This window comes from Canis lupus, chromosome 4, assembly GCF_048164855.1.
Source record: "Canis lupus baileyi chromosome 4, mCanLup2.hap1, whole genome shotgun sequence".
Lineage (NCBI taxonomy): Eukaryota > Metazoa > Chordata > Mammalia > Carnivora > Canidae > Canis > Canis lupus.
In genome coordinates, this window is record NC_132841.1 from 61,572,156 (window position 1) to 61,599,613 (window position 27,458).

The 27,458-nt window shown below is 41.4% G+C and overlaps 1 protein-coding gene across 2 annotated transcripts in view; it reads right to left on the minus strand.

The window, feature by feature from the left end:
* Positions 1 to 9,734: 9,734 nt before the first annotated feature.
* SNX18 (sorting nexin 18) overlaps positions 9,735 to 27,458 on the minus strand; it is a 149,634-nt gene continuing 131,910 nt past the window's right edge. Inside the window, exons 3-5 of one of the 2 annotated variants that reach the window (XR_012030115.1) lie at positions 24,892 to 25,048; positions 21,420 to 21,534; positions 9,735 to 20,689 (exon numbers count right to left, since the gene is read on the minus strand). The gene's annotated coding sequence lies outside the window, so the exon portion shown is untranslated. Of the gene's footprint in view, positions 20,690 to 21,419; positions 21,535 to 24,814; positions 25,049 to 27,458 lie in introns of those variants that run through there. The other variant, XM_072824622.1, reaches the window with a different exon arrangement.

Below are 27,458 nucleotides of genomic sequence, written 5' to 3' on the forward strand. Positions count from 1 at the left end.
CCGAAGGCAGATGCTCAACCACTGAGCCACTCAGGCGTCCCGCCTGTTATAGATTAAAGGAGACCTATTAATATAAACTTTGGTTGAATTCTGATTTGAAAAAAAAAGTGAGCTACAAGGATATTTTAGGGACAATAGGGGAAATTTGAATATGCATTGGCTATTAATAATCTTTTTTTTAAAATATTTTATTTATTTATTCATGAGAGACACAGAGAGAGAGAGAGAGAGGCAGAGACACAGGCAGAGGGAGAAGCAGGCTCCATGCAAGGAGCCCGACGTGGGACTAGATCCTGGGTCTCCGGGATCACACCCTGGGCTGAAGGTGGTGCTAAACTGCTGAGCCACTGGGGCTGCCGTGGCTATTAATAATCTTAAGGGAATTGTTATTTCCATAAGTATGGTAACAAAGTGTGGTTATGTTGGAGTATGTTCTCAATCTTAAGGGATGAACTCTAAAGTATTTCGGGGTGATGTGTCAAGACATTTGTTACTTTTAAGTGGTTCAGCAAACAGAAGTTTTTAAGTTAATTGTGTACACACATGCAAACACACACATTTGCGTTACATATATACATAAATACAGAGAAAAAATGTTAACAGCTATGTAAGTGTATACGTGCTTATTATATGACCCTTTCCATTGGTATATGTGTTTCAAAAATTGTCATCATAAAGGTTTCTAGGGGCAGCCCCGGTGGCTCAGCGGTTTAGCACCACCTTGAGCCCAAGGCGTGATCCTGGAGACCAGGGATCTAGTCCCATGTCGGGCTCCCTGCCTGGAGCCTGCTTCTCCCTCTGCCTGTGTCTCTGCCCCTCTCTCTCAATCTCAATCTCTCTCTCTTTCCGTCTCTAATAGATAAATAAAATCTTTAAAAAAAACAAATAAAGGTTTCTAAATTTTTGAGTATTCATTTCCAAACAGAACACTGGGCCTCAGAGAGGTAAAGGGAGCTGCTTGCTCACAGCAATCCAGCTGGCCAGTGGTGGTGAGGAACTGGCTAGTCAGACTCGGGTTGAATTTTGTTTCCATCATATCCGGAACATCCTTCCTTTCATTTTCCCAGGTCTGGAACAAAGGCTCCATCAAACTGATGAGTCAGGAAAGCTGCAAAGGACATATCCCTCGGTCCCCAATGCAATAGGAGTCCAGGAGGTTTTATCAATTTCAAACAGACCCACAGTTGATTGGTTTTCCTAGAGCCAATATACTTGTCATCATCAACGGGCCCTGTGTGATTTACACCACTTAACAAAAACAAGAAAAGGATGTTTCTTCTGTTCTTATTATGCAGGCCTTTGGACATGGTAGAGATAAGACTTCGACAGGAATGCAGTTCACATACTTAAGGCCTCTGCCAAAAGGTGACATCGCCTCTGCCACTTTTTAACCTCCTGTCCTTTCCTGTTTTGTTCTTACCTCCCAGTCATCCAAGCCCTGATGTAGCACAGGCTCTGGTTCCCAGCAGCATGGGTTCAAAATTCGGCTCTAATGCACATTGGTTGTGCAACCTTGAACATGGATCTGAACCTTTCTGTGCCCCCATTTCATTGCTTAGAAAATAGATGCAAGGATAGTGTGGCAAGCAGAATAATGATTCCCAGGGATGTCCACACCATAATCTCCAGAACATGTGAATATGCTCCCTTACCTGGAAAATGGACTTTGTGTGATGAAAGTTACAGACCTCTCGGCGGAAGATTAAATGATCTGGGTGGACCCTATGTAATCATTTCCATCCTTGAAAATGAAAGAACCTCTCCCAGAGGTGGTCAAAGAGGTAGATGCTATGCTAGAAAAAGGGCTTGCTGGGCAGTTGGGGAAAAGAACCCAAAGACTCTGAAAATTGACTTCATCTGAGTAGAACAGATATGTGACTAGGTATTATCAAAAAACGCTGAAGGAGAACTTCACAAACCTCAGAATTTTCTAGTAGCCACATTTTTAAAAAGTGAAAAGAAAAGACAAGCATAACTTTAATAAAATATTTAACCCATTGTATTCAAAATTTTATCATTTTAATACACGATCAGTATAAAAATTGCTAATGAGATATTTTACTTTTTTTATACTTAGTCTTTGAAGTCAGTATTTACACTTAGTGCTTACCTTAATTTGGACTACCCACATTTCATATGATCAATAGCTCCATGTGAGTGGTGGCTACAGTATTGAACAGTGAAGCCTACAGAGCATGAAACAAAGGGCCTCTGGACCAAAGGACAGCAGTCATAGGTGAAAGTTAAGGAACTTTACTGTAAAATTGGAGTTTAGAAGCTCGAATCCCAAAAGTTGAAACCTGCTTCCCTATCACACTATCCCCTACAGCCTTCTTTCTTCCACTTGGCTTTCAAAACTCAGACAGCTAAGCTTATAGCATGAAGGCAGTTCCTAAACATGAACAGATAGCCAAGAATCACCAGGCATTTGAGGAAAGTGTGTAGCATAAAATATTGAGAACAAGCAATGTTGGAAGAAAATTCTTTATGAGTCTCTCACATTTCTGGATGTTTCTCAAGTACAGGCTTGTGCTTTTGCTCTAGGCTCTCTTTTCAAAGATGTGTATATGGTAAACAGCCTTGAAAGATAGAGATAATGTCTCCCTCCCACAGATGGCATGTTGGTTTGCTGTCCAGTATACCATCTTACTCCTGAGCAAAAGTCAGAAAGACTTCCTATGCATTAGAAAAGATTAGAGCTCGCTAAGCTTGGGGTTCCTCTCCCATAATACAATCTACTGCACATGCAAGCCCCCCCCCCTTCTTTGTGTTGCCCTGTGGGAAATTATGCCCAGGAAACTGATACAAATGCCAGTACTCAGCCATGATTATTTCAGTGGAAGTTAAAGTACAATGGAGAAATGCTTTTAAGATTGGGAGAGATCTTTATTCAGCCAAATGCTCAATTTGGTGTGAGGGTAGAATAAAAATATTTTCAAACATGCAAAGTCTCAGAAAGAGAGGAGAAATTCCTGGGACTATGGGAAAGAGAGATTCTCAAGATGACAATTATGTACTTGGTGTAGAGAGAACCAGGACAGGATGGAACACATCAGAATGTTCCATCTGAAGATGTATTCAAGAGGTGGAAATTGATAGAATATCTTATATATTTGAAAATACTGAGAGAACATTTCAACTATTGGGGGGGGTTGGAACTGAATTAATGATTGGCACCTAGAAAACTAAACAAATGATAAAACAAGGCAATCACTAAATTCTAGGAAAATTAAAAAATAAACATGCAACACAGGAAAAGTAAGAGCATACAAACTGGTTCATTGATGAAAACCAGTATTCACATAGTTGTGATCATGTAAACAATGATTATTGATATTTTCTACATGATGATATAACTATATTGAGAGAATAACAGGATAAGAAGTGGGCTTAGAGAGTTGAGGTAATGCTATGAAAAAAAGTTAAATCTTGGTTCTTTTTTAGTTTTAGCCATTACGAAGAAGTAACAATAGAAGAGTGTTACTCAAAGATATGAAACTAAATATCAAAAGAAAGAGTTAAAATTGTTGCACCTAATTGTTCTGGAGAACTAGAATGGCCTGGCCATGGAGAAGTTTCTTGGCTTTGATAATTAGCTTTGTAGACGATTTAAACAATATGTTCATGTACAGTTTCCATAGGATAAAGACTGAACAACAACAACAAAAAGAAGATGCCATGTCATCTTACATTGTATTTTGTCCCCTTTTTCTGCTAGGGCTGGTGAGCAGATGGCATAAAAAGGGTGGTCATCTGCAGGGAGCCTGGTGGGTTCTATAGAAGCTTCCACAACAACCTCAGGACAGCAGCAGCAGCAACCAGGCAAAGAAGTCTCGTCAAAGTGGCACCATGGTTATGAATAAAGCATTCAGGACATTCACCTTCCAGGAGGGTCCCACAGGGAAGAGTGAGAGGAGAACACAAAGAAGGGCTTTGTCTGAGTAGAAGCAACAGTTCACTGGCAGAAATTGCCCTGAGATTGACTCCTCATTGCCCTAAGCCCCAAGATCCTGGGAAATAAAAGGTCAATCCATTTTCCCTTCTGAACTTTTAAAAACCAGGGTGCTGTGGTCAGAATATTTGTGTCCCTTCCCCGTCCCCAAATTCATATGTCAAAACCTAAGCCCACAGGGTGATGATACTAGGAGGTGGAACCACTGGGAGGTGATTAGGTCATGAGAGCAGAGCCTTCATTATGGGATTAGTTTCCTTACAAAGGAAACCCAACAGAGCTCCCTTGCCGCTTCTGCCGTGTGAAGTTACAACAGAAAATACCCAAAAAACAAAAAACAAAAACAGCCATCTAAGAAGCAGATTCTCACTGGACACTGAATGTGCTAGCACCTTGATCTTGGACTTCTCAGCTTCCAGAACTATAAGGAATAAATGTGTGCTGCGTGCAAGTCACCCAGTTTATGGGGTTTTTGCTATAGAGGCCTGAACAGACTGAAACACAAGGTGTTATAATCAGGACTGGAAACAAGATTATATGGGTGTAATAATTGGTGTCATGGGATCCTGATTTTCCTGCCTAGCATGTGAGCTGGTCATCGTGGCTCCAACCAACCCCAGGGCTAGGGGAAGTTCTACTAGGTGCTCAGCAAAGAGAATGCCTTGTCCTAGATCCAGATGTAGCTTCTGTTACAATGAGTATGGGAGGAAAGAGGGAGATGAATCCTCACAAGGCAGGTCAGCTTAGGATCAGTGCCGTGTAAGCACTCCTAATAACACGCACTACCGCACTTCTGGCCCCGAAGAGCAGAAGTTCATTCCCTGCTGCATTATCCAGAGAAGGCCTTATGGCCGAGGCAACGCAAGGTTTCTACAGGCAAAAATGGTGGAAAAGGACACTCCAGCCAGAAGGAATAGCTCAAATAAAGACACCAGAATTTAGAAAGGCAAAATTCAACTCGAGTGCCAACTATGTGCCATTGTCAATATCAGCTTCATGTGGTACTAACGACCACTTTCTCCTTTCTGTAAATATGCCCAGCGTCACAGATTAGTCTATGGCAGGACCAAGTTTCAATCCCAGGTCTGTCTGAAAACCTGTGCTTCCTTATGTAGACATAAAAAAGTACAAGCCTATTCAGGAAGTAACTTTGGGTTCCCCCAGCCAGACCAGGTAAAACTCAAGTGCAAATAGCTTATCTAGAACTTAATTCCAGTAGTGGGGGGGAGGGGAGAGGGTTACTGGGTGGCTCAGTCAGTTAAGCGTTGGATTCTTGATCTGGACTTATGATTCATAATCTCAGGGTTGTGAGATCAAAGCATGCATCAAGCCCTGCATCGAGCTCCGAATCTAACCCCGCATTGGGCTCCATGCTGGGTATGGAGCTGCTTAGCATTCTCTCTCTCCCTCTCCCTCTGCCTCTCCTTGGCTCCCCTCTCTTTCTCCCTCTAAACAAACAAACAAACAAACAAAAAACAAAAAAAAAGCAAAACAAAAAGTTAATACCAGGGAATTTTGATTCATAATCAAAATTATGAATGGGAATGGGGAAATGAGACAGGGAAGGAAAGAAAACCAATAAAATGTTCATTATTAAATAAGTTGCTGCTGTAGGTAACTAGAACTGAATCCTGTTGGGGCATTCTGGAATCCAATGTAGAAGCAGAGGTACAACATTGCACATCTCCAGGACACTAGAGAAGAAGCCAAGGGCACCTGGGTGGCACAGTTGGTTAAGCGTCTGCCTTTGCTCAGGTCATGATCCTAGGGTCTGGGATTGAGCCCCACTTTGGGCTCCCCGCCCAGCGAGGAGTCTGCTTCTCCCTTTCCCTCTCCCTGTCCTCCTGCTTATGTTCTCTCTCTGTCAAATAAATAAATAAAATATTAAAAAGAGAGAGGGAGAGGGAGAGAGAAAGAGGCCAGAAGAAAGCATGTAACAATCTTGAAAATTTTTATTCAGTTTGCAGTGGAAAGCCTTTGAAAGTTTTAGAGAGAAATGGCATGATCAAGGCAGAATTTAAGGAAGATGAGCCTGGCACTCTTCTGTTCAGATAATGCTTGTTAATCTGCATCAAGAAGTGCTCCATTTCTAGTGAGTATCGAGGGAAAAGTAAAAGATTGACTTTGCTACAGAACACTTTAAGTTATCTCATTGCTCATGAAGAACAGATGCTGAGTATCAGCAAGCTTTTTTTTTTTAATTTATTTTTTAATTTAATTTATTTTTTATTGTTGTTCAATCAGCAAGCTTTCCACCTCCTTTGGACTTCTGGCCTGAGGGTGCAAAGTGGTAGCACTTGCCAGATGACAGAGATTGGCTGGTATGAGCCAGCCTCCTTGACTGACCAAGACCAAGAGAGAGACAGTAAGGAGTAGGCACCAGATCATGGGAGGGTTCTCTCTGTTGCACCTCACAATCATACATTTTCCCCAAGTTGCGAACCTGGAAGAGGGGAACACAGGAGATGACACCTCTGTAAATATCAGGAATAGAATACTGAGTGGATTTTGAGGTGGACATAATCTACATGGGGGTAGATTGTTTGATCTTCTTACATCACCTCCCAACAGACACTAAACTCAGGCCCCTCTGATGAACTACAGGTCCCAAAGCCCTTGTCCACAGTTCAGAGATCCTAAAACTCTAAAGATGATTTGCTTTCAATTTGTGACAAACTCATTTAGCATCAAAATCTGACCTTGTTGGGGCACCTGTAGCTCAGTGGTTGAGTGTCTGCCTTCAGCTCAGGCCGTGATCCTGGGGTTCTGGGATCGAGTCCTACATCAGGTTTCCTGAGGAAGCTGCTTCTCCCTCTGCCTATGTCTCTGCCTCTCTCTCTGTGCCTCTCAGGAATAAATAAAAATTTTTAAAAAATCTGACTTTGTTATAAATTCATAGTCTTCCTTTTTTACCCCACTTTGGGTGAATATTTATTCACTTTGCCCCAGAAAAATTTACTACTCTCAATCCCAAAGTACATTCAACTTCAAGGATATTGTATAAAAGACTGTGGATCTGGAGTTTAGAAATAGTCCCTTGACTCTTCAGTTGAGCTCATCCCACATCTCCATCAGAGAGAGCTGATTCTGTCTATGGGCACCCCTGCAGGACACAGAGAATAAGGGATGGGGAATGCTCAGCAGGAACTGGAGCACAAGTACATCTCCTGAGTCCCAGGACTGAGAATGCTCAAGCCTCTGGTGGGGTAGGTTGGCTCCAGATGGGAGAGGATGCTGCCATTGGGTAGGTAACCCCCATACTCGGTCCCCATGCCAGCTCGAATTTGCAGAGCATCAAAAGCCCAATGGACTTCCTAAAGAAAGCACTTCTATTTATTAGAAATGCACTTCCTTCCCAGAATAGCATGAGATGGACCCAGAAACTCCCTTGCTAAGGTAATTTAACAAATGCTAAATTAATTTACAGAACCAATCCAAAGTAAAAGGTAATGGAATGGGGAAAATATTTGCAACATGATTAATCTGGTGAGCTAATGATCTTTGGGAATGAGATGACCTGAGATTAGATCCCAGATTTGCCATTCTCTAGCTATGTGACCTTAGGCAAGTCACATAACCTCTCTAAGCCCTGGTTTTTGCATCTGCAAATTAGGTGGAATAATACTTCCTAGGGTTGGTGTGAGGGTTAAAAAAGAAAAAATGTGTAAAGCTCCTAAAAGAGTACCTAACTCTTAAGTACTTCCTTAATGTTAACTTTTACTGTTTTTTAAAGAATTCTTTAAAATCATAAGAAAAACATGAATATTCTGATGAGGAAAAAAATGAGCAAAGGAGACTGTAAGTAATTTAGGAGAGAGGAATAAACGACAGCCAAAACATCTGAGAACAAAAGTTTGGCCTCAGTGGTATTCAAAGAAACGCAAAATAAAACAACTTGTTTTTCCCCTATCAAATTGGCACAGATTAAAAATATCTTGTTATAGTAAAACCCCATCATCATGCTGCCAGAGGGACCAAAAAAAATCTAACTGGGTAAAATACGAGGGTCACGTGATTATGAGGATGCCGTAAAGACCCTCATGATTCTGTGGATGAGGGCCAATCCCAAACTGTCATCACGGTAGGATTTTACCAAGGCTACTCTTGGGGAAGAGGCAGCTTCTTGCCTGCAGATGATGTGAAAACAGGAACACTTGCTCTGCAGGGCAGTCGGCCTTGTGTGTCAGTGGCCTTCACAAGTTTCTTAACTTGGGACCAGTGACTCTAAACCAGCAGTTCATACTTAAGGAGATCAGAGTTCACACCCAGATTCTTAATTCAGGATTTTTTTTTTAAGATTTTATTTATTTATTCACGAGAGACACAGAGAGGCAGAGACAGGCAGAGGGAGAAGCAGGCTCTTTGAGGTGAGCCCCATGCGGGACTCCAACCCAGAACCCTGGGGTCACACCTTGAGCAGAAGGCAGACGCCCAGGCATCCCCATGACTCAGGATTTTAACCCTAGTATTAATTAACATGCAAAAATTCAAAATAACTTAAATGTCTAAAAGTGAGACCTCATTTAAATAAGTAATAGCACACTTTTTAAATTAAAGTCTATGAGAGTGTTTAAAATTGATGTTTTTAATGAGTATTTAGTGGCATGGGTAAATGTCATTAAGCAAAATCAGGATACCATATACATATGCATATATATATGCATATATTAATATAAAAATAAAGTTGCAATCTGTGTTCATGTCTGTGTTTGTATTTGTGTGTGGAAATGGTTAGCTTTAAGCAGTGGGATTATTGGGATTTTTTTATACTTTTCCTTATACTTTTTTCTTATTTTCCAAGCTTTCTCTAATAAATTATATTACTTCTATAATCATAAATGATTAATATCAGTCTTATAAACAATAATAATACTTATTATTAACAGTAAAATATTTATTCAGTGCCTCTGCAGGGCACGGTGCTGGGTGCAGCTCTGAAAGATGCTATTACTTCATTAGTAAGAACCCCATTTCTCAAAAGGTGCTAATTTTTTCCCCAATAAATGTCAGTAACGTTCCAGCAGGCCTTCTCTTCTTCACTCCGAGGCTACTGTATCTCCAACACCTAGCCCCATCACTTCCTGCCTATGGGCCTTTGGAGAAGCTACTGAATTTCTGAGCCACATTTCCTCTCTGTGAGATGATGAGGATAACATCGACTTCACCCTGGAGGTGATGAGGTTCATCCAAGGAAATCAGAAGGGACTTGGCATACGGTCGCACTCCACAGGAGATGTTTGCTAAGTGCCTGTTTCTTCTCTGCTTATATTTCTCACGGTGGCCTCTTGGGCAATTAAACACACATAATAACGGTCTGTCACCACAGGATATTTTTGAAACTTCTTTCTTGAACATCTTTTGGTTTGTTTATGGCTGTAGCCACTTTGCCCCTGCCCCCTGTTGGAGGATTAGCACCAACAGCTGTCTTATCTCCTTCTAGGAAACATTTTTCCAACTTGTTGATTGCAAGGCATAGTAGGAAATATGTCTGGCTTTGTGATCTGCTCATATCTGTATGTACGTAACTAAAACAAAAGCTTTATGAAATAATACTTTAGGGATCCCTGGGTGGCTCAGTGGTTTAGCGCCTGCCTTTGGCCCAGGGCATGACCCTGGAGTCCCGGGATCGAGTCCCACGTCAGGAGCCTGCTTCTTCCTCCTCCTGTGTCTCTGCCTCTCTCTCTCTCTCTCTCATAAATAAATAAATAAGTCTTTAAAAAAAAGAAATAATACTTTACTACAGTGTGATACATTCAGCTATCTTCTCTTTTATTATACTGTATTTCTTGTTTTAAAAGTACTAATCACAGCCCACTAAATTGATCTCACTGTGCATAAATGGGTGATGAACAACGCTTGGAACTACACATTGCCAAATGTAAAAGCCATCTTAACCATGGTAGGTGTACTTGCAATGCACATTCCTGAGCCTTAACCTCAGATCACTGGCATGGGGACAGGGAATCTGCATTTTCACAAATTCCCAAGAGATGCAGATTGTCACAGGTTCACACTTTGAGGAACTCTGTTCTAGAACCATGGTGTATTATAGGTTCTGTTAAATCTAGAAATGACGGTTCTGTTCTCTCATTTCAAATATGATGTAGGCTCAGCCTTAGGTGTGCATACACGAGAGATGGCAGCAGGAGTTTGGTGGGGGGGGGGGCTCATTTCTGCCCTTTCTGGCAAGCTGAGTGATGAAGACATTTGGCTTTTATACCTCTGCATAGGCAAAGATGGTATTTTGGTGTCAAAAGGCAAGGCGTGGGGCAGCCATTCTGCCAGTGTTGATGATGGCAGGTGTGGCAAATCCCAGCACCTGCAGCCCCTGGGGCAGCTTCCTGGTCAGGGCGGCGCCTCCGTGGCATCATTGGCAGCAGTGGCGATGTGGTGTGGGAGCCAGCATTTCTCCAGTCTTAACAAAAGTAGATACATGCTCTCTGAGAAGCCTTATTCCGGGGTAGGGTTTTAGGAATCACCTTGAAAGCACAACCTAAAATTTGTTCTCCAACTTCCATTTCATACTCCCATACTGAATGACTTCTTGCTTGAACTAATTGGATTTTGTCCTCTGCAACTGAGCTTCTAATGATAGCTTAGCTACACAGCAAAATCAACCCAATCACGTTACAAACACAGTATTTTTTTTTTTTTTTTACTCAAACTCCTATCAGCTGCATGACTTCTTCCCTAGACTTGGTGGCCATCAAATAAAAAAATAAAATAAAATAAACCTAAAAATCTGTCCTCAAAAGACAAATATTTCCTACCAATGAGACTTCACAATAAAGTTGCTACAAAGAGCTTTTAGCAATGTCAGCATTGCTGGAACAACTGCATTGCCTTCAAAGGGGATCATATTAAAAAACAAACAAACAAAAACAAACAAACAAACAAAAAATCACACTCATTAGGATATAGGATTTCTGGCCCAGTTTGTTCAGAAGTCAGTGCTCCTTTGATAACAATAGGAGACAATGAAAGTAAAACAGAGAGAAAAGTATCATTTTTCTTTTAAGATTTTATTTATTTATTTATTTGAGAGAGAGTGACAGAGAATACTAGCATGAGCAGAGAGTGGTAAAGGGCAGAGAGAAAGGGTGAAGGAGGCTCCCCATTAAGCACAGAGCCCGACTTGGGGTTTGATCCCCAGGCTTCAGGATCATGATCTGAGCCAAAGGCAGATGCTTAACAAACTGAGCCACCAGAGTATCTATTTTCAAGGAGCGTGCAGCCAGACAGCTCAACCAAGCAGCATGTTCTTGTGAGGAGTGCTCTAAAGAGATATGCATGAGAGCAGTTACTTCACCTTACTGGCACTCCACATGGTGCCCAGGTGTTTCTCGGCTCATATGGCCTGAATCCACAGCCTCACTTCTACAAACTGACATTTAATGTGAATGTTTACTATCCACATGTCCTCAGTAGTGATAACGTCATGAGAATCCCGAGGGCAAAGGGCTTTTTAGGGAGTTAGCAAGTTGAGATTAGTAGGTTTGTGCCAGGGAAATGTGTTTAATGGGGATTTTGAGAATATAATAATAAGATTAAATCCATCCTATTTCTAAAAATACTGAAAACAATCAAATAAGTGCCTATAGTTAAAACACTGGTGCTGGTTGACATAATTTTTACCATGCGGGTTTATAAGGTTGATGGTGGCAAATATGCCCACTCCATTTTTACCTTAGGAATTGAATTTTGGAATAAAGGGAACTCAGTCCCAAGGCAAGTTGGTAGCCTGGTACTATGAAAGCATTGAAAAGGAGAAACATGCCTTAATTGGCAAAAGTTTTGATAAGAGAGGCCATAAGAAAACATGAGCTTTGACTATTCCAAATCATGCTGTTTGAGCTCAGCAGGGGTGTCAGACAAGTCTACATGACTTGCTCAAAGTCAGTGCAACTTGTGAAAAATGAAGCTAGAATTTGACACTCAGTTCATCAAATTCTAAAATCTAAATTTCCTACCATAATGCGTTGAATCTTTGAGCTAGCAGGAACTCAGAATAATACATCTATTGGGAAGATAGATGTTTCTTTATATCATCTTATATCTGACCATCTTATTATGGTCAAATCGAGAGTCCCAATGTTCTATATTCTCTGAATCCCAGGGAATGGGTCACTTCTTCCCTCTAAAGTAGACTAGATGATCAGGAACTCATTGTCACAGATGCTGGACTTCTCAGTTTGTTCACAAAACAATGCATATGGCACTGGGGAGGGCATTTAATCTTTATTTATATCCTGTATTCCTGAGTCAAGTGAAAGGGGTGTGCGGTTTAATGGTACTCGGTTAAAGTGATTAAGTCATAGTCTGTCTATCCTTTCATGGTCGACTGAAAGAAAAAGAAGAAAGTATGGTAACTTTTGCATTTTTAGAAAGGAAGCCTGAAGAATAATCTGATCGTGACGCTCTCCACTCTCTGTGTGTTATGTTTCTAACCAGGTTTTCATCTACTGATTCATTTTTTCATTCATTTGTTCATTCCTTCAGTAAACTTTTCTTGAGTGGACCAGGCAATGTGTTAGGAGTTGAGGAAACAATAAATAAGATATGTTTCTCACTCAAATTGAACAGGAATCATCTCACCACCCACAATAAATAGACATATACTGTGAGGAGGTACTGGAACTGGATGGGCACTTCAGAGACATGTAACAGAGCATGGCATGCCAGGGTCCTTGTCCTTCAAGAGTTCGATCTCCCTAAGCAGATATACATGCACATAAAAGGCTAAGGAACATTATGCAATGCTAAGTGCCAGTTGAGTGGTATGAAGCGTAAGTGCAGCCAGCATTCCAGAGATGGGGAGATCATTCTTGGTCTGGGCAGGTGGGGAAGCTGTAACAGTGGCATAATTGTGGTCAAAGCTAATAATAACTCTATTATAAACCACAGCATTGCAAGGACGACAGGATAATTTCTTTGAGAGAACAAAATTTTTTTGGTTTAAATTGACCTCATGGAAATAAATCTGGTACTTAAAGAGTCTCAGGTTTCATTTATGTCATAAGGGTTCATTTGTGGGTGACTGGTTCCCGAAAGCAGAAACTTGTCTGTCCAGGTTGGAGTCATCTTGAATGGGAGAAATGAAAGTTCATTATTCTCTCGAAAATTATTCAACATTAATTGTGTTTGGCACTTTTTAAATAAGGAAAATTACCCTAAACTGGATGGTTTAGATTACATTGTTCTCTGTGAGAGACTTTTCTCATGTAATTATTAGGTGCTAGCTCCAAAATTATAAGGAGGACCTGAATTTTCTCCTTATCACTGAAAATAACTCTCCTTCTGTATTGGAAAAAAAGCACTTCTTTTTAAAATGTTCTCATCCCCAATTAAGCCATCAAAAGGGAATCCACACTCCATAAATTAAAATGAACATACAGATGAAAATGTCATTGCTGATGTGGGCATGTCTACAGCTTTATTTTAAAAGGTTTGGGTCTCATAGCCTGTTAGTTTTAGAGAAATTATAATAATTTGATACAAAATCTTATATTTATGTGGTTACATTCTAGACAGAAAATCAGATCCATGCTTATTAAGAGTTTTAAATTTCATGTAAGTTCTTAGAAGCATGTAGAGGTAATACATGACTCTATTTGACTAACTTTACCTAACAAAATACGCTTGTAAGTTTGAGATACTGAATGAAATGCCTCCTGGTCTCTCTTCAATTCTCATAAAGAATACCACAGGGTTTGGCCATAGATAAGAAGAACCAGAGGTTTCTTCCCTTCCAATAAGAATAATTAAAAAAAAAAAAAAAACCTGAGTGAGATTATTTTTTTACTTTATTTTAATTAAAATATCTGGGAGCTAACAAGATAGTGAGAGCTTAATCTGTTAAACTCTAAAAGGCAAAATCCCAGGAAGGTAAAATGAGCACATGAACCTAGTTGGACCCAAACAGTAATTACCAACCTGAAGAAACATGCCAAAACAAGGTGCTATTTTGGCAAAAAGGAAGCAGAAGGAAGAGGTCAAAGCCTGGAGCCCACCTATGGTAGGGAGTCCCATTTCTTCCATAAATATATTACAGTGGGATCCAAAGGCCCTATATACCCTTAGGCAAATGGAAAACCAAAAGTAAGCCAGCCCTCGTATAGATTCGCAGTCCGGGTTTGCATCACCTGGTTGGTCCAAGGAAACACAAGTGTTGAACTTGGACTAAGCAGGTCCCTTACTTATAATGTTCCAGGAATAAATTTTAAAAAACATTCCCCAGAGAAAAGTTCCATCATCTCAGACATCAGTCATTCCTAAATTACTTTTCAAGTACAATGACCAATGCACCATCAAATACAATTAGTCGTATAAACAAAGCAACCTGAGTGAGAACAAGCAGAAATAACAGACAATAGAATCAGACCACAAAGACTTCAAATATTAGAATTCTAAAATGCATACTATAAAATATCTGTGTTTCTTCTGTTTAGAAAAAATAAACATAAATCTCCAGAGAATGCGGAACTACCACAAGTGCAAGAGCAACTGCCAAACCTTTTATAAAAACAAACAAACAAAATATCTTCAAGCACCTCCAAACATACTCTGGCAACACTTTACTTTCAGAATGAGAAATGCAGAAATTGCTCCACCTAAGAGCCTGGAGAGCCCAAGTAAAGGTCCAAGTAAAAAAGCAGGACATGACCTGGGAAGATGAGGCCCTCCTTGCCTCTGCTTGGATCCTAAGTTGTCCTCTACAAACAGGAATCTATCCCCCACTCCCTTTTTTTAAGTGGATTTGGATAAGAATACTTATACTTTTATGATCACAGTTCAGGTAAACCAAGAATATCCACTAGCAGTGCTAAATAAGCAATAGATTGTTCTTTGTGAAAAAATATCTTGCCAGATATGAAGGGGGGGGGACTTATCTGAGTGCATTCTTCTTCCTGTATTTGCTACAAAAATGAGAAATAAAAAATCCTACCAGATTTCATAGCTACAATTGTTTATCTTAACTCCTTCACTTCCACATCACTCAAAGGGATAGACACTGTGATACACTTCTCAGATCTCTCTTCAAGAACAAAAGACTTAGGGACGCATGGGTGGTTCATTGGGTGAGCATTTGCCTTAGTCCTGGGATGGAGTCCCGCATCAGGCTCCCTGTAGGCAGCCTGCTTCTCCTTCTGCCTATGTCTCTGCCTCTCTCTGTGTGTCTCTCATGAGTAAATAAATAAAATCTTAAAAAAAAAAAAAAAAGACTTATTCCTACAGGGAGTGCTTCAGACAAACTGCCTTTGGCTGTCTGCCCCCATTGGGATTGCCTGATTTGAAGAGACCCCCACCCACCCACACACACACACACCAAAGGCCTCATCTCCTTCCTGGGAAGCCCATATCCAATGACTAATCAACAGGGTCAGAGGGTATGTTCCTTCCTCTCCTACAGTGAGGTCCCTCTGAATGTGATCCCATCTTCAGAATTTACTACAGGGATGACTGTGTCTTCTACCAAAATATCCAATCCAGCATCGAAGTTCAACTGCTCCCTGTTCCCAATCCTGTTTTCTTCTGCAGATGTCAATCCCAGGAGCATTTCTTCAGAAACCTGCTACACACTAATCTGTGTACGAGTCTGCTACCCAGGAGACCCAGCCTGTGACACTGAATGCTCACTGATTTAAACTCAGCCTTTTTGGGGTTTAAACATTTCTTCTTCAGGGATGCTCTAATTGTAAGAACTTTAAGTGACAGGAAATATCCTCTACTCTTTCTGCCAATCTGGATAATGTTCAGGAAATTTCTTGGAAGTCACTCTACAAGATGCATCATGATTTAGTACGTATCCTATCAAACTCATTTCTCATATTTGACAGTGACTTCAGAAAAACAACAAAGTCCTGATTCTTAGAAGTGGAAGCTAGTGCCATGCCTAATCACAGCTGAGAACACAGAGTTGAGTCAAAGTATTTGCATTTCTAGTCTTCTTAAGAATCCAGGCTTCTTCTCTTAATGAGTGAGCCTCTCTAATGTCAGTAGTATCTACAGCTGGTTAGAAATTATAGGAATAGCTCTAAAAGAGGCCCACAGCAGACAAGCTACCAGTCATCTTGTGGAGAGGCTTGGCGGTGGTGACCCCTGGGGTGGAGGAGAGCCATTGTCTGATCAGGTTGCTTTCATTAAAATCTCTATGTGACTATGGGGGTTGCTAGAAGCAAAGTTTCATTTCATCTTCCTCCACCCACTCCATCCTCTAAACAACTGAAAATAGAATCTGATTAAGTTATTCTGTTTTTGAGGCCAAGTACACACCCATAGCATGTTTTCCAGCTTTACTGAGGTGTAATGGACAAATAAAATTGCACCCCAATGACCTGATATATGTGTACATTGTGAGATGCTACACAATCTCTAAGCCATCCACCACTTTACACATTTAACTTCCATTTTGGGGGTGGGGGAAGTGAGAATATTTGCATTCTATTCTCTCAGCAAATTTCAATTATCCAATAAAGTTTTATCAACTCTAGTCACCATGTTATACATTAGCTTCTCAGACTGTGTTCATCTTATGACTGAAGTCCTTTTCCTTTCGTCAGGATGGTTGCACTTTGAGGTTAATATTGATGCAGCCTGACTGGGTTGGAGAACCCAGAGTGGGGCTTCCAAGGGACCAGCCAAGAGAGTCCTTGGCTTTGAGGATAGACATCAAGCTCAAGCTAAGAGGAAGTAAGAACAGTTTATTGAAGACAGAGTAAGTGTAGATATAGACAGAGGGTCAGGGAGACTCAGAAAGGAAAGAAGAGTGAGTCTCATCTCTTCTTTGGAGAAGAATGCTTAGAGCCTGGAGTTTTTATTGAGGATGGTGGTGTGGTGCACAAGTCTTCTCAGTAATCCAGGAACATAGATGAGTGTGTAGGTGTCCTCCATAAGTCATTTATGCCCTGGAGCTAGGGTTCTTGTTGAGTCAGGAGTCTTGGAAAACGTTCCTGATGACCCTGCCCGGTCACTCCTTAGATGGTCTTTACTGTGCTGAAAGACTCCAAAGAAATCATCAAATCCTTGACCTTCACGAGGCATATGTAAGGCAAGTGTGTAAGTCCTAGCAAAAATAGAAGCAGGAAAAGGAGTAAAAAGGGAGTGGGCTCCCTTTCACTTCCTGTCTCAGTGTCATCAAGTAGATACCTCATCAGTGGCCATCATTTTCAAGACTTAATCCATTTGCACTTGCCCCTCCAGATCGATCTAAATACAATTTTTTGGCATTAGGTTCTTTTTCAGTTTTGCAAATGAGTTTTATTTTTGTGATCCATATGAGATCCAGAAACATCTATTTGTAACAAGAAAAATAGACACATTAGAAACAAACAAAGCTTGGATACTTTTGGGGTTTGGGTGTAGAGAGAGAAAAGCACTGGGAAAGGTTTTTTTTTTGTTTTGTTTTGTTTTGTTTTTAGGATTCTATTTATCTATTCATGAGAGATACAGAGAGAAGGGGGCAGAGACACAGGCAGACTCCATGTAGGGAGCTGACGTGGGACTCTATCCCAGGTCTCCAGGATCAGGCCCTCGGCTGAAGGCGTCGCTAAACCACTGAGCCACCCACCTGGGCTGCCCAGCACTGGGAAAGTTTAACTGACTCCGGCCTATTCTGCTGGTTTCAGGGAAATGAAGGTGTTTAGGGTGAAAAGCTCCTTTGATGGATTTCTTTCCCTTCAAAAGCTTGAAAGTGTCTGGGGAGGGTGAGGTTAAAGGAGAACCAGGAAGGAGGAGATTAAGGCTTTGGGTGAAGACAACCAACAAAGAAAAGCAGTTCTCTCTGCGTTAAAACTGAATAGGATTCTGAACCCCTGCAAATGGGTTACTGGGAACCCAGAGTCCTGGGAAAAGAGACTTGCCCCAGGCTTCCAATTAAAGGAAGAAGAAACCCCCAGGAAAGCTTAGCACTTTTCTGCCATGGGTGTGAAGGATGAAAGTCAACTAGGGTTTAAAAGGATCAAAGTGCTTAATGCATTCTCTTGACAGACACAAAAAAAGTGACGCTATTTCCTCAAACTCAGGAACAGGGGCCATTTGCAGAGCAATTGTCAGTGGGTCCTGCATCACAGATGACCCAGTCCTCTGCCCACGCAGCACCCCCAGATGGGCTGAGTCCTGACTGCCACTCCAGAGCTGTAGCGGAGGGAGCTGCAGAGCCTGAGACATGTGCCACTTAGCCTTTCACTACTGGGTTTCTCTTTCATGAGAGGGCGAGGAAAACAAGAGAAGGGGCCAGCAGAGGTGCAAAGGAACTTCTCTGACCATGGGAACACGTGTCCAAAGGGACATTCTGACCTGGATATCCATAACCCCAAGCAGGGCTTTGGCCCATACTCTACACGGAAGAGAACCAGGCTGATGAGCCGAAAATCAGTTTTTATTTTTACTTTGCCTTCAGAATATCGAAACATTCGCTTTCTCTTGATGTACACAGGGCTGAGAAGAAGTTCCATCAGGTAATATTTATAACCTGCTTAATTTCCTTGGATTCGGAGATGAAAGAAATCTTCATTATCTGGCTAGCTATTGTTTGGAAAAGTTCTTAGGATCCCAGGGGCTTGGGTGTTTGGTGGCCATAAAGCTTCAAAGAAGAGAGTAAAACTGGCCTGCCTTGACAGTCCCTTTTTGCTTTGAAGGGGGAAAGCTAAGAAGACAAGGGAAGAAAGGGAAGGAAAGGGAGTAGGAACGCAGAACAAAACAGAGAAAGAGGACAACAAGGTGAAAGGGCCAGGTCATGGGCCATGCGGGGCCCTGACAGGGGTGGGGGACTGCTCTCTGCTAGAAGTTCCTTGTCGTGCTGCCTCATGACTCCATTTCTGCACTAGAGTCACTAATAAGAGACTTTTCAGTTCACATTTCCTTTTCAGTGGAACTCAAAAAAGGGGCAGTTGCTTCGTGGCAAGGTACAGCCCTGAACCCACAGGCAGAGGAAGAACTGGGCTCACAGGATTTCACAGGATTCTTAGGGGGACTCTGGGGTTCTGCCAGCTATGGATTTGGGAGAGTAGGGTTGAGCTCAACTGAGCTTATCTGCAGGAGGCAGGGCCCAGTAGACAACCCCTGGGTCATATAGTAACACAAAATAAAATACTATTTGGTAAAGCCAACAGTAGGATCCAGAATACAGAAGAACACTCTCTTCGTGTTTGAATATATTTTGTTGTGCTGCACCCTCAGTGCTGGGCCTCGCATGGTACAACCGTAGAAGGATACTGACCTCCTCTCGAGTAAGGCAGTAAGTAAACGGATACCACGCAGGAAGATAATCCCTCTCCCTGCGCTGAGGCAGTGTGAGCCTCAGTGTGAGTGTGATGGGGAGGAGGAACTCTGAGGAGTGCAGGCCAGGCCTCTATCAGCCGTAAAGAAATCACTGCGGTGTCATCTGCCAAGAGACTTCCTCCTTGAGGGGTTAAGCCTCCTTAGAATAGTCTGCCAAGACCTCGTGTTGAGAAGCCTCCTTTCTAGGGTACTGCTGCTTTCTGTGTTTCCTTCAGAGACTTTATGCCCCATGAAGAATGTTCTTTTATTTCTGTGGAAGTGATTTCTAATGAAAAAAAAAAAAATAATAAAGATGTTGTGTGACTCTCTGGTTACCACGTGAAGGGGAACACAAAGAAAAGATTGCATAGAAAGGGATTGCAAATGGACCCTTGGCCACAAGTGTGGAACTTTTAGAAGAATCCGAAGAGGATCTCTTCCTGGTCAGGTGGGTTCATGGGGCTGGTCAGGCCATGTGACCCGGAGCATCTCACCACTCAGGGAAATTCTGAGTTAGGAAAACTCGGGCATTTATAGATTTTTTTTTCTTTCTCTTCTTCTAATATCTATGCCACGCATACTTTTGCTTTAGAAGATGTTTGACATAATTTTTGTGATGGCTTATTGTGTGCTATAATGATAAGACAGGAGTTAGTGTCAAAAGTCCTGGATGCGAATCTTAACTTTTTTACCAACTGGTTGTACAAACTCAAGCAAACCACCACTCGTGAATGTCAACTTCTTCATCTCTGATATGAGCTGCTGATAACATCTAACATTTTAAAACGTCTTCCTCAGGCTCAATCCAAAGTGCTGTGCAATTGACGGTCTTCAAATCAAGCCTCTCAGAAACTTGGGAGAGTAGTTTGTAGCTTCTTACTTATAATGCTTCTCTTATTGCTTACACTTACAATAATTCTAAGTTTTCAAACCTTTTCTCTATGCAGTGCACCGCATTCAATGCTCAGATCTGTTGTCTCACTTATTCTCACCACCGCCCCATGAATTTGGCAGTATCGTCACCCCGTTTTACAACAGGGAATAGTGAGGCTTGAAGTGAAGATTCCTGGCTATGAGCCCGCACAGACTGACCAGAGCCCATACCTTGAAGCCTCCTGGGGTCTCCCGCTGAATCTCTCCCCGCTGCCTCCTCCTGGCAGAGACCTGGTGCCCTCCGGCTTGGAAAGACTGGTGGGAGTTGTCCGGTGCCATCCCCTCATTTATATTTGTTCTGTCACCGACATCTCTAGTTTCAGAAATCTCTGAGTACTGTCATGTCAGGCTCTTGGGTGAATACATTTCCTGTAGAACCTGGGAGCTTCCTCCAGTGTTTGGAAAGTTTTGCGTGATGGATGGTATCATTGGTGTTTCTGGGCTTGGTGCTAGAGTTCCCTGTGTTTATGAGACAGGGGATGATGAGCTGCCTGGCTCCTCTCCAGCTGGCAGGCCCCACAGCCACTTCTCACACCTAATTGGAGCCTGTAACAACACAAGACCAGTCATTGCCACTCATGCCAAAGGATGAAAAACCCTCTGACCTGCCTCCTGATTGTTTTCAAATTAAAAGGTACTTTGGGGACAACTGAAATTCCCCCAAGTGCTTGTCTGAATGATTCTGGCAGCTTTTCCTAAAGTGCTCTGGCTCCCAGCACAACCACCCAGCCTCAGACTTTCCACCCAGTGCAAGCACACACCCTACCCACTTTCTGAGCTCATGCTCTGAGCACTATGCCAGCTGTTGGCCTGCTAGGGGTCAACCTCCTGCCCTGCAGAGCCGGTATCTTTGCCCCAGGTTGACTTCTAGAGAGAGCCATGTGAAGGGCCCTAGAATGTGCTTTGGGCTTTGTGGGGAGCATCTCCCAGAGACCCCAGATGGGCAACACACCTGTGAGCACTGGGAACTATATGCTTTGGGAACTTTTTCTAGGCCTCTCTAGCCTCACTGTTGAGAGATGTTGCTTTCACAGAACCCTTAGGGGTTTCTTTCCTGCTTGCAAGGATCATATCCATAGATAGAGCTGAGAGGAGCAGTAGGGAGCATCAAATCTGAACCCAAATGAGGCGTATGGATCTGAGCGGCATGGTGTTTGAGAGTGAGTTCATGACAGAACGGGAACTAGGGTCTGGGCCTCATATGGCTCAAGCCATGCTCCGTCACCATGCTCGTCTTCCATGCCTCACTCTACATTCCACATACTGTTCTCCTTACCTGTTTCTCAAGGGAGTCCTAGTAGACCAGACAACAGCTGGAATGGAGACCTCTTCCTGTCCTGAGTGTGGGGTCCACACAACAGCCGCTGCTTCCATAGCCTGGTCAAGAGCTCCTAAAGAAGAGGCCAAAACCTAGTCCCAGTTGAGTGACCCCAGAATCTGGAAAGTGGGAAGGTTGAGGGCAAGGAAGTCCTCACCAAGTATTATATCCATCCCAGTACTCAAATTCTTGCCTTTCCCATGCAAGGACCCATAACAGAGACAGCATGAAGAGGATGAGGAAAATCACCTACACCAGCCTGGGGGAAACTTGATTTAGAAATAAAGTGTGTGTGAGTGTGAGTGTGTGTGTGTGTGTGTGTGTCTTTTAACAATACTATAGTTGAATTTTGACTCATTTTATAATATGGAGATCTATTCAATACTTTTAAAGTCTAAAAGCAAGTGAGAGAGACTTCTGGTTCTGGTCTGGCATGTACAAAGCTTAGAAGTTTTTGTTCCATCCTAACAGCAAGTAAAAAGTTAAACATACTGAAAAATCAACAACTCTTCTAAGATCTGTTGAAAAAGTGAGGTCACAGAGCAAACCACTGCTCCCCAAATCAAAGAGAGGAAGTTCCAGAAAATGACAACTCATGCTACAGAAGCCCATGAGCAGATACCTCTGTGGGAGGAAAACCTGGGCTGTCAAGTGATGATGATGGCTGGAAGCTAGCAGGGGATAAGTCTGAGAGCTAAACACTCCAGGGGGATCCAGCTACTGTGGGGTCTCCCACACTTCTGTGAGTTTTGCCTCTAGGAGTTCTACAAGGTTCTCACAGTGATGTGGGGGGAAATCTCCTCATGCTTCCCACAGGAGTCAGGGAAGAAGCACTGTTTTGAAATACACCAGAGCATTCTGTTCTTCTAACAAGACATGCCCCATGAGAAACTATTTAACCAGAGCCTAACCTGCCAGGGTCTTATCAGAGACTAACCTACCTGCAAGAAGGAAAATACCCAACTCCAGCCCACTCTAGCCACCCTGCCCTACCTAAACAGGGGTAAAAACCATAAGAGCACCGATGAAGTTCACAGTCTGGGGTGTAGGCTCCCAAAAGACTGAGACAGAGTCATAAGACCACAGAAGGGGTTTCTCCCCCCACCCGACACCTTACTGCTACATGATGAAAGACTCGCTTACCACAGTTCCTTTTAGCCAGTACATCATGTTCATCTGCCAAAAAAAAATTACAAGACATACTAAAAGGCAGAAAACAGTTTGAAAAGACTGAACAAACAGTAGAACCAGGGTCAGATACAGTAAGGATGTTGGAATTATTCATACCAGGAATTTTTCTAAATGATGATTAAGAGGTTAATGGCTTTAATGGATCACTTAGACAACATGTAAGAACAGAAGGATGATGTAAAAAGAGGTATGGAGAGTCTAAGAAAAAAAAATGCTAAAGATCACAAACACTGAAACAGAGATGAAGCACACCTTTGAGGAACTTGTCAGTAGCCTGGAGTTTGCTGAGGAAAGAAGCTCTAAGTTTAAAGATAGGACAATAAAAACTTCCAAAAGTGAAAAGCAAAGAGAAAAAAGGCTGAGGAAGGAAAGAAGGAAGGAAGGAAGGAAGGAAGGAAGGAAGGAAGGAAGGAAGGAAGGAAGCAAAAGAAGAGAAAAAGGGAAGGGAAGGGAGGAGGGAAGAAAACCCAGAACTGAATATCCCAGGACTGTGGGACAACTAGAAAAGCTGTGACAGAGGCCTAACAGGAATACCACAAGAAGAAGAAAGAAGAAAAAAAAAAAGAGGAAAAATATTTGAAGCAATAATGATTGAGAAATTATCTCCAAATTAATATTAGACACCAAACCACAGACCCAGGTACCTCAGAAACCACCACTCAAGATAAATGGAAAAAACAAAGACAAAAACAGCCCTAGGCTTAGGCATATCATATTCAAATATCAGAAAATCAAAGATAAAGAAAAATCTTGAAAGAAGCCAGAGGGAAAGAACACCTTACCTACAGAAGAACAAAAAATAAGAATTACATCTGGCTTATTAGAATCCATGAATACAAGAAAGCAGAATGAAATATTTAAGTGTTTTTGAGGAAGTAAAGAAACAAAAATGCTAACCTAGAATTCACCTGACAAAATCATCTTTCAAAATTAAGGAGAAATAAAAACTCCCACACAAATAAAAATTGAGGAAATTTTTTGCCAATAAAGTTGGCTCGTAAAATGTTAAGAGAAGTTCTGCTGAGAAAGGAAACTGATAAAGGTCAGAAACTCAGATCTACATAAAGAAAAAAAGGGCATTGAAGTAGAAATCAGCTAATGTACTGCTCTGGTGTAGGAAATGGACAGTTGGGGAGGTTGGGCACATGTGGGCATGGCAGTACGTGGAAAATCTATCTTCTGCTCAGTTTTGCTGTGGATCTAAAACAGCTCTTAAAAATAAAGTGTATTGATTTTTTAAAGCAATGAAATTTTAATTTGTTTCATGAAACTAGATTGAGATCTATGGGTTGTTATGGGCCTTCATTTATACACCGACTATACAAAAAGAATGCTAAATTGTTAAATAATTTGTCCTTAGGAACAAGGAATGAGGAGCTCTATGAAAAGAAGACTCAGCTAACTCCTTCTTTTCCCTCTTCTCTCCTCCAGAAACCTCTGAGAGCCAGTAATCAATCACAGCAATTCCATGGCCCACTGGTTGATGGAACTCTCCATGACGACTTGGCTTATACTCCATACTAAAGCTCTTTCTCTTTGCCAACATGAGCTTTCATCTTGTCTATCCTCAAAGCGAACTTGGGCTTAAAGTCATTCCAAGCTCTGATGCATCCTGATTAGAGAACGATTTAAAGGAATTTCTTGATTGTTCAAAAATTGGGAGAAGCTATTCCATAATGGAGATTGCTTCTTTTAAATAAAAAGAAACAACTTTAATTGCACACCACCTGGTTTCAGAAAAGATTTAAACCAAAAATTAGAGTGGGTAGGAAAACCAGTGTATGCTTGGGTCTAATTTAGGACAAGATGGTTATTGCCAAATTATTATATTCTTCAAAAATCCAAAGAATCAACATTGTGAGCCACTTAAGGGAGAAAAAAAATGCGAAAACAGAGGGGTAAAAGTCCGTTGATCCAAAATAAAAAGTAATGAATTGGAAAATAAGCAACTAGAATGGTTCAGATTAATGTCTTCCCCAAGTATTCTTCTCAACTAAATACAGATGATACCAAGAAAAAAGGAGCTAAAAAGAAAATTAAAACCATTTGGCAGGAAGTATTTCCCTAAGCAACAAAAGATGAGGCATTCCTAAACTAAAAATGCTAGAGCTATTAAAGAATGAGCAGCTTTTGGGGCAGAGAGATCAGAAGGGAGATCACTCTTCCAAAAAGGAATGTTCCTTTATTCTGAGTTATCCATGGCCATGCACCCTTAGCTCACCAGGGTTTATGTTCCTACCGGCTCTGCAAATGTCCTTGTCAGGCCAATTTCAGGACAAGCCAATCTATGTCCAGCTGACCCAGTTCATGTTGATTCCAGTACTGTTTCTTGTCCTCAAAATCCAGGAGTTCAACTCTTCTCTGACTTCACTTGATCTGGCAACTCACTTCTGAAACTAAAAACAAAATTCAAAGAAAGGTGGGTGTGGTAGACACTGGAACTTTTCACTAACATTGCCAATTCTTCTCTGCTGGGCAGGATTAAGATTACCCTGCCCTACCTACCTAACGTTAGACTTAGCCATGTGGTGTACTTTGACCAATAACATGGAAATGGAAGGGATGTGTATGTCTTCCAGGTGAGAGTCTTTAAGGGTTTACCAGTGATTATCCCCCATCTCTCTGTCTTCAACAGTGTTCCAGTTAGTGGAACCAGACCTGTTACCTGAATACACATGTGGAACAGTGGCCCCACTGAAAGGCAATGGACATAATTCTGAGTGAGAAGTGAACCTTGCTTTAAGCCACTAAGAATTTAGGGTTGTTTGCTTCCAGGGCATAGCCCAGCCTATGTTGTTTAGAATAACTGATCATTTGGGGAGCAGTAACTAAGATCCAAAAATATTTCGGGGAAATATTCTGTTTGCAGGGAAACAGAAGAAATGGACATTGTCCAATTTACTAAGGGCCCTGAAAAGTCAACAATTCTTGAAATGTGACTCACTTACTACAAATGTTGTCAATGTTTATGACACCAGCTAGTCTTGTGAGATATATCATACACATGATTAAACATCACATGCCTACTTTATCCTGAATCTTATGCGCGATTTTAAGTCATTTTATTTTCAGAGTGTTTTTCTGATCTTTTGTAATCGATGCTGTAGCTGCCTTAATGTAAGAGTAGCTACTTGTACTTTAACCTATAAATATAAAAATATAAATATTAAGTGTATTTACTTAAAATAGCTCACCCTAAACTTAATCAAATCCCTGTAGAAAGATAATTACTATAAATAGTTGAGGGTAAAGATATTAAAAAGATGAATGGAATTTTGGCACTACACATAGATTAATAATGCCACCTATGTTAAATACCAGATTTGTTTAATTAGGTTTAATTTAGAATTAATTTTGTATTTCTCAAAAACTATTTCTAATATTTAGTCAAGAATTAGTCTAAATAGTGAATTCATTATGATATCAAAGTGACCTTAATTTTGGACGAGTATCTGGCAAGCAAGTGTCTGAGCCTGGTGAGCTGTTATGTTGATTTTTATGTTTTTAAGCAATGAATCCAGAGTCGATCTGTGTTTTAAAACATGCATTTGAGACTAATGCTAACATTTGCAAACTCTGATTCAGTTTCATCCTTCTGGGAGATAATCCAACATGTACTTTTAAGTTCAATTTAAATTATAGGTAGCCCATGTTGCCTTGTACTCATCTCTAGCATGCATCTTCTAGAAACCAATGCAATCAATATAGCATGAAATAAATAATTCCTGAAGATTAGATTGCATATAAAATATCTTTTGCTCCCCATATATTTTTTGTTAAGAGAGACATGATTTAGATAGCCAGCTATGATTTTGCTTTGGTCCAGGCTTGATTTTCTGTGCATTTCTGAGGACTTTCCAGAAAGCAATAGAACCAGATGACAAAATCAGTTCCCCTGGGGCTAGGCTGACTCAGGACATCTCTATATGGATGTCCCAAGGTAATTTGTCCTCAGATGAACTCATCATCTTCCTTTTAAAACCATGGTTTTATGGTCTCCTTTAGTTCTTTTTTTGCCTCTCGCATCTGGGAATTCATGGGTTCCAGTGTTTAGCCCTTGCCTTTCGTCCTACCGTTGCCCTGACCTGCCTGGCCCTTGCCTCCCTAAAGGTCTTCCTGCCTCCAGTATCTCCCCTCTTCAGCCTCTGTTTCCACTGCCACCAAACTAATCTTTGTAAAACACAAGTCTGATTGTGCTACTCTCACCTCCGAAACGTGATCCCTGTGCCATCTTTTGTTTGCCTCTGAAGGTACATTCTACTCTTTTCCCCCTGTTGTGTCCCAAAGGTCAACCTGTATGGACAACATCATTGAATTCCCTTGCCTTTTGACCAATGGTTCAGTTTTGAAAATGTGAAGCTCTGGAGGAGGACAGTGAGCTCAGGAGACATTGTGCCTTGATGTAAGGTGGCTGCATTCCTCAACTGAGTTTGAGTGTGACACATACTCTACACTTCTTTGATTCTTGCTGTTGTTTTTCTTTTCTTCCCCTGTAAGTCTGAAATTCTCTTCATTATCTCTATTACAATCATTTTCATTTAATCCTGCATTATCCTTTGTGCTAGGTATATGCATCAGGAGGATCACAGAACCACAAGATGGAAGAAGCCAAGAGCCTTGCATTACTGCCTGGAGATAGAATCACTCACTGACCAGGGATGCCCCTCACGGACTTCATATGAATGAGAAATAAAGTGCTACTGGATACTGAGATGTGGGGATTTATCTGTTTCAATTACTAGCATTACCTTAATTAATTATGATTCTTTTAGAAAAAAATATTCTGTTTTTTAAAAGGATTTTTTA